Source organism: Physeter macrocephalus, chromosome 1 (assembly GCF_002837175.3).
Source record: "Physeter macrocephalus isolate SW-GA chromosome 1, ASM283717v5, whole genome shotgun sequence".
NCBI lineage: Eukaryota > Metazoa > Chordata > Mammalia > Artiodactyla > Physeteridae > Physeter > Physeter macrocephalus.
The window spans coordinates 35,768,750-35,776,197 of record NC_041214.2 but is presented as its reverse complement, the minus strand read 5'-3'; the positions used below and the strand labels follow the sequence as shown (position 1 = coordinate 35,776,197).

General features: G+C 41.4%; 1 non-coding gene across 1 annotated transcript; it reads right to left on the bottom strand.

Moving 5' to 3' along the window:
• Positions 1-6,275: 6,275 nt before the first annotated feature.
• On the bottom strand, positions 6,276-6,347 carry TRNAC-GCA (transfer RNA cysteine (anticodon GCA)). Its single transcript has one exon. It is a non-coding gene; the product is annotated as a tRNA-Cys (tRNA).
• Positions 6,348-7,448: the final 1,101 nt, after the last annotated feature.

The following is a 7,448-nucleotide window of genomic DNA, read 5'->3' as shown; positions in this document are numbered from 1 at the left end:
AGTCAGAATGGCCATCATCAAAAACTCTAGAAACAATAAATGCTGGAGAGGGTGTGGAGAAAAGGGAACACTCTTGCACTGCTGGTGGGAATGTAAATTGACACAGCCACTATGGAGAACAGTATGGAGGTTCCTTAAAAAACTACAAATAGAACTACCATATGACCCTGCAATCCCACTACTGGGCATATAATCTGAGAAAACCATAATTCAAAAAGAGTCATGTACTAAAAAGTTCATTGCAGCTCTATTTACAATAGCCAGCAGATGGAAGCAACCTGTGTCCATCATCGGATGAATGGATAAAGAAGATGTGGCACAAATATACAATGGAATATTACTCAGCCATAAAAAGAAACGAAATTGAGTTATTTGTAGTGAGGTGCATGGACCTAGAGTCTGTCATACAGAGTGAAATAAGTCAGAAAGAGAAAAACAAATACCTTATGCTAACACATATATATGGAATCTAAGAAAGAAGAAAAAAATGGTCATGAAGAACCTAGGGATAAGACGGGAATGGAGACGCAGACCTACTAGAGAATGGACTTGAGGATGTGGGGAGGGGGAAGGGTAGGCTGTGACAAAGTGAGAGAGTGGCATGGACATATACACACTACCAAACATAGAATAGATAGCTAGTGGGAAGCAGCCGCATAGCACAGGGAGATCAGCTCAGTGTGTTGTGACCCCACCTAGAGGGTTGGGATAGAGAGGGTAGGAGGGAGGGAGATGGAAGAGGGAAGAGATATGGGAACATGTGTATATGTATAACTAATTCACTTTGTTATTAAGCAGAAACTAACACACCATTGTAAAGCAATTATACTCCAATAAAGATGTTTAAAAAAAAACAAAAAACAAACCAGGAACCACATGTTGGACTGAGTCCTGGAGACAGAGCTTTGAATCCAGAGGTTCTTTTATTTCCCTGACTTGGAGTCCCATTGCTGCAGAGCCTGGGGTAGGACTGAGTCTGGAATTTGGGCTAGTAATGGGCCAGTCCTCCCGCAGGTGCCAAAACCTGGTAGAAATATTGGTTTCCTGGTCTGGCTCCAGGCAGACTGAGGTCCCAGGGTCTAAACTGTCCCAGGATGAGTTGTCTGGAGCTGCCAGATACAGGGACCAACAGAGAAGTAGAAATCACATCCCATGGCAGATCAAAGGTCTTAGTACAACTTGAAAGTTGAGGAGTCAAAATGAGAGCTGGAGAGGAATACATAATTGAGACAGAGCAAACAGTAACATCTCAGGATGAAAGCTGTAAGAGGGGGACTTGAATCGGGCAGGAGGTCCAGTGCAGGCCAGGTACAAATGCCCAAGCCCTTAATGTGCATTAGTGGATTTCTTTAAACAGAGATTGCTGCCCTCCCCCAGAGACTCTGAGCCTAAAAAAAAAAAAAAACAAAAAAACAACGGGGGGCCTGGCAATCTGCATTTCTAATCAGTTCCCAGGTGTTGCTGATGCTCCTGGGGCACTTTAAGAAGCACTGAGCAAGGTAGGAAGGCTGGGATTATGCAGGGCTATGTCCTGGGTCTGTCACCAGGAAGAATCTGTAAAGAAGATCGCTTTGAGCAGAGAACCTTTCATGTTCCCTGAAACTAATTAGACATCTGCACGTTCCACCCTTATGCCCCTTCATATTTCTTAAGCCCCACCCTCTGCTCTATGCTACTCCTTTCACCATTGAAAATGAAGTAACTGTAAAATAATTGCTATCATTTATTGAGCCATTACTATGTACTCTATTTATATTATACAATTCTGACATCAAACTTAGTAAGGGGAATACTATTATTATCCCCAATGTACAAATGAAAAGAACCTAGAGCTTACAGTGGTTAGTTAACTGGGCCCAAATCATTCAGGAAATTGGAATAAACCTTTAGACATTATCCTAACTGTATAACAGTGACAAAGGTATATCTCTTTGGAAGCAGGAAGCCAAAGTTTTCTCACAGAAAAACAGAATCCACTGGGCACCAAAGTACCACATAATGAACTTTAGCTATTTCTTTTCAAAGAGAAAGAAGACAGAGATGGTACCTTGTTTAATGAAAGCTTGGATGCAGCTCATATCCTTTTAAAGTAGAATGTAATTGAGATTCCTTGGATTTTTCTCTACCGAAGGCTTGTTTTATGGCAACCTTCAAGAAACATTAAATAGAAGTCAGGGGAAATCTCTACATTGGTTATATCTTTCCTATCATGTGCACAAATGACCCATCTGTGGCTTATGTATTTGTGACTCTGCCCTAGAGACATAGCCTCTCCAGCTCCATTTAGCACTGGGTTAATTACAGTTGGATAGGAAAATTGAAAACATCTGAAATGTCCAATGAATTATTTCTAGAATCCATATGATAAATAACATGCAGCATTCAAGCATATATTTTAGAAAAGTTTTAAAATATTTAACATCATGTACAGGATATATTATTAAATGAAAGAAAATTCAGTTTATATCAACTTAAAAAAAATGTCTCAGACTGTTATCTTGGTTTGGGTTCCCACAGCAGCAGACTATGAGTCAAGAATTCAAGTTCAAGTAACTTATTTGGGAGATGACAACAGGGCACACTGTGAGGAGAGGGGGAGTGGGACAGGAAAGGAGAAGCCAATAAAGTTTGCACCGTCATGCAAGTTACCACCTTGGACAACCCAGATCAATTCCACTGGGAACTCTGGAGCCCAGGCAGATGGCATAATGGCTCAGACTGATCCTGCAGAAAGGGTAAAGAATCCAGTATTTAAATAGCAACTTCTGTCAGTCACTGTTTGAGGGTTGTTCCCAAGGGCTATTAATTCTCTGGCACTTCCAGCTTGCCATGAACGATGCAAAGTAGGCTCTGGGTGAAAAAAAAAATCCCTTAGGGGAAGAGGTGTAGATGCTGGCAATTAGAATCAAGCCAGGGTGAACTGTTTGGGAAGGGCTGAAGGGAAAATTGGCAAAGCATCCAGAGTGTCTGCTGTACCCGTGTACCCCAGAACCTTGAGCTTGAGAAAAACTTGTGTGCTATTAGTTTTTCAGAAAGTGCCATCCCATTAGAATCAAGCCAGGGTGAACTGTTTGGGAAGGGCTGAAGGGAAAATTGGCAAAGCATCCAGAGTGTCTGCTGTACCCGGGTACCCCAGAACCTAGAGCTTGAGAAAAGCTGTGTACTATTAGTTTTTCAGAAAGTGCCATCCCAGGGAGCAGGAGTGAGGGAAAAGGGAGGGAGGCAGAGAAAGAAAGTTCAATCCGTTCAAGGGTGAATTTCCAAGCTGGCCTCCACGTGGTAACAAATGCACTAGTTGCTTGATCTCATAAAACTTTCTCTTGAGAGGATGTGTGAACAACTGCATCCCCAGACAATCTGTCCTAAGAAACGAGGGGAAGATTTTAGCCTCAGCTTCTGCAGCTCATTGGTGAAAAAGTTCCCCGTGGTGCATGAGCTCCTTAACACTTCCAGGTTCTGTATGTGGGAGCACCAACTGGGCCCGTGACCTCTCACACCTCGAAAGCATGAAGGAAGCCAAGAGTGGAAGGCTGGGGCATCCAGCGTGGACAGGAGGGAAGGCTGCAGGGCATGTCTGGGTGGAGTTGACAAGTCCTTACATACTCAGTACCCCCGTGGCAGCCAGGACAGAAAAGGTAGTCAAGGGCCTCAGAAATGGTCAAGGCCAAGAGGATCTGAGATGCTGCCTAAGACATGCCTAATGCATTTTTGTTTAATAAATATTTACATACATTCACACAAAAAACACACACTCACATGTATAAACAACATCACATATAAAAAAGACAACAGTTTTTTAAAAAGACAGTGGTGAAGAGCCAACCAAATTTTATTCCCTCCTTTATTCTTTGATTATGTTTAAAATTTTATATAATAAAGGTGTTTTGATTTTATAATAGGTAAAGTTCATGTGGACTGTTTTAAAAAGGGAGGCAGAGTAGGAAACATTTATTTTCCAAAGTAAAACAAACCAGTAAAAATGATTATTATTCTATATTTTACTTGATGGGCACAGACAACATTATCTTCTTTAATGAAGGTTGAATCTTTTAAGAGATTGTTTAGAAAAGTATCAATAAGTAGTTTTTCTAATGTGAGAAGTATAACTCTTGCCTTATAATAAAATTAGTTTCCAAGTAATTTAAAAATGTACTTTCTTAATGTATCTTGCTTCATTATTTATTCATTCACTGAATAGCTGTTATTCACCAAATACTTTCTGAGCGCCTATTATGGGCAAGGTCCTTGCCAGTCACTGGTGATAACAAGAAGAATCAGAAAAAATTTCCACCAACTAGGGGCCCATATTGGAATGGTAGATGGGTTATAGCAAAGAAAATTCATACTCACCAAGTGCCCAAAAGATTTCTTACTTTTTGCAACCTCCAGTGCAATGAAATTGGGGTCACATGACTAGTTCTGTCCAATGAACTGTGAGCAGAAGAGATGTATGTCACCCTTGAACTAAGGCAGCTATGAACTGATGTTCTCTACCTCTGGAGCAATGATCCTAAGGGCCACATTTTGTTAGATGAACATAGCTACAAGAGGGACAAAGACCACAAGACCTGCATCAGACCTTGCATGAATAGGATACAAATCTTTATTGTTCACTACAGATTGATTACAGACTATTTTCTTGCTTTGGGATCCACACAAAACCTGACAATCTCATGGGTTATTTTTGTCTAGTAAACATACCAGAGAAACACACCCAAATACATTGCCACCAAACCCAAAGAGGCTCACCAAGCGATGTACCTTGTTTTGTGCGGTGTCTCTCACTTTAGAAGGCATAACCTGACATACCTCACACATCAGACCTCTAAAAATTTTAGCAATGCAGTAGACTCCTAAATTGTTGCAGTGTTTTTCTTCCACACCTAAGAAGGTGTGACAGAAAGGACATGGCACCATTGTAATGTTCTTCCCAGAAGTTCATTACCCTGGTCTAATCATGAGAAAACATCAGACAAACCCAAAGTGAGGGACAGTCTACAGAATATCTGACCAGGACTTTTAAAAAGTGTTAATACAAAAAAAACAAAGAAAAAAACAAAAACAAACAAAAAAACTCAAGGAAAGACTGAGCAACTGTCAGAGACTGAAGGAGACTAAGAAGAGATTACAACTATATGCAACATGGTACACTGTATTCAATCCTGGAAAAGAAAAAGGACACTGGTGGAAAAACTGGTGAAATCTGAATGAAGTCTTCAGTTAATAGTGCTGCACTGATGTTTCATAGTTTTGAGAAATATGCCACATTATGTAAGCTTGTCAACATTAGGGGAAGCTGAGTGAAAGTTATAGGGGACCTCTCTGTACTATCATTACAACTCTTCCATAACTCTAAAATTACTAAAAGATAAAAAGTTTGTAGAAGGGAAGCTGGAAATTTCTGGTTGATAAGACTTGAATATACAGGACTGTAGAACTAAAGGTACATGTAAAAGAAAAAAAAAAATGTCATGAAGAGCCTAGGGGTAGGATGGGAGTAAAGACACAGACCAACTAGAACATGGACTTGAGGATACGGGGAGGGGGAAGGGTAAGCAGTGACAAAGTTAGAGCGTGGCATGGACATATATATACTACCAAACATAGGGTGGATAGCTAGTGGGAAGAAGCCGCATGGTACTGGGAGATCAGCTAGGTGGTTTGTGACCACCTAGAGGGTGGGATAGGGAGGGTGGGAGGGAGGGAGACGTAAGAGGGAAGAGATATGGGAACATGTGTATATGTATAACTGATTCACTTTGTTGTAAAGCAGAAACTAACACACCATTGTAAAGCAATTATAGTCCAATAAAGATGTTTAAAAAAAAGAAAAAAGAAATCATTTCTGGAGTAATAAATGTTCTGAACAGCTCAAAATAAATAAATAAATAAATAAATAAATACAGCTAAAGTGAGCCAAAAAATAAAATAAAGGTACATGTGAGAAAGTGCATGTGTGTGTGTATTTTTGTCTATTGGTGTGTCTGTGTGTGATTGTGTGTGGATCTGTGTGTGTGTGTGTTGTTGGGGGACATCTGGTGTGGGGGTGTCTTTGGGTGTCTCTGGATGTGTGGCTGTGTTTGTGTGTGTCTGGTGCAGGAAGGGTGGGTTTACATGAGTACATAGTTCTACTGTGAGGGAATTAATAAGCCAAGGCGCCTCCATGAACCTGAGAGTGACTGCCTCCTTAAATTTTGAGCCCTAGTCACCTTGCTTACCTCACCCTAGATCCAGTCTTTTAATGAAGCTGCCTGGAAGAACAAAAGAAAAAAAACAGGGGGCACCTGGATTTGAACCAGGGACCTCTTGATCTGCAGTCAAATGCTCTACCACTGAGCTATGCCCCCTGATGCTCTTATGCCCCCTATAAGCACTTATTCCACTTTAATGAGTTTCATCATACTTCATAAATATCTGTGTGGCTGAGATTCCTCCTAGATTTAATTTCATCCCTGATTCCCTTCTAGCCACATCACCTCCTACTTTTCCCAGAGCATGTATGTTCATTCTCTTCGCAGAACTTAAAGTTCAGTGCTATATTCTCAGTCTAACTCTCCAGTGTTTAAAATACACCACCAACTGCCCATAAATCTCCAGGCACATCAGTGAATGTTGTAAACATCATGGGCTGCCATCAAGTATTGGACATGGAGGGGGTCTTAACTGGGAATCCACAACTGGACTACAGAGGTTCATGTTCAACTCTGAATTACAGGCAAATATTGTATGTGTGCATGGATTGTATTTGTACATGATTTCAGCAGACTTTCAAGGGGATCTCATCCAGGTGAACTGTCTCATTTACAGCTGGAAAAAAAAAACAGTTAAGAATTCCAAAATTCACCTTTGAACAGCACTGATTCCTAGTTCCTTGAGTTCCAGTCTGAGAACTTTCAAACTTGTGTATCTCCAAGATTGAGAAGAAAGGTCAAGGAAATCTCTGTCACTGCAGTAAGTTCTCCCTGATGAATTCTGGCAGCTGCTGTGAAGCTATGGAGCCCACAGCCCCCAGAGCTCCAGCTCACAGCTCTCTGAGGGCTGTAGACGACCCTTCCCAGCCTCTCCACTCTGAGGTTCTACAGAAACCTCAGATTGCAAACCCAGTGTGCCCCAAACTACACTTGCTGTCTTCCTGCTCAAAGCTGCATCTTCTCCTATTTTGCTTTGTTGTAATTATAATAGTCCGTATTTACTAAACACTTGCTATGTGCCAGGCTCAGTTCTAGCCATAACTTCTGGCTGAATCATCAGAAAAAATCCCACAGGACAGGTATTATTGTTAGCATACTGATTTTGCAAGTAAGGAAACTGAGGCACAGAGTGGCCATGCAGCTGGGAGGTGGTGGGGCCAGGATTTCAGTGTGGGCTCAGAGCTGGGTGCCAGGCCTGCCTATTTAACCATCTGATCAGCCTCCTCCCTGTCTTGGTTGGTGACACCACTGTGTACT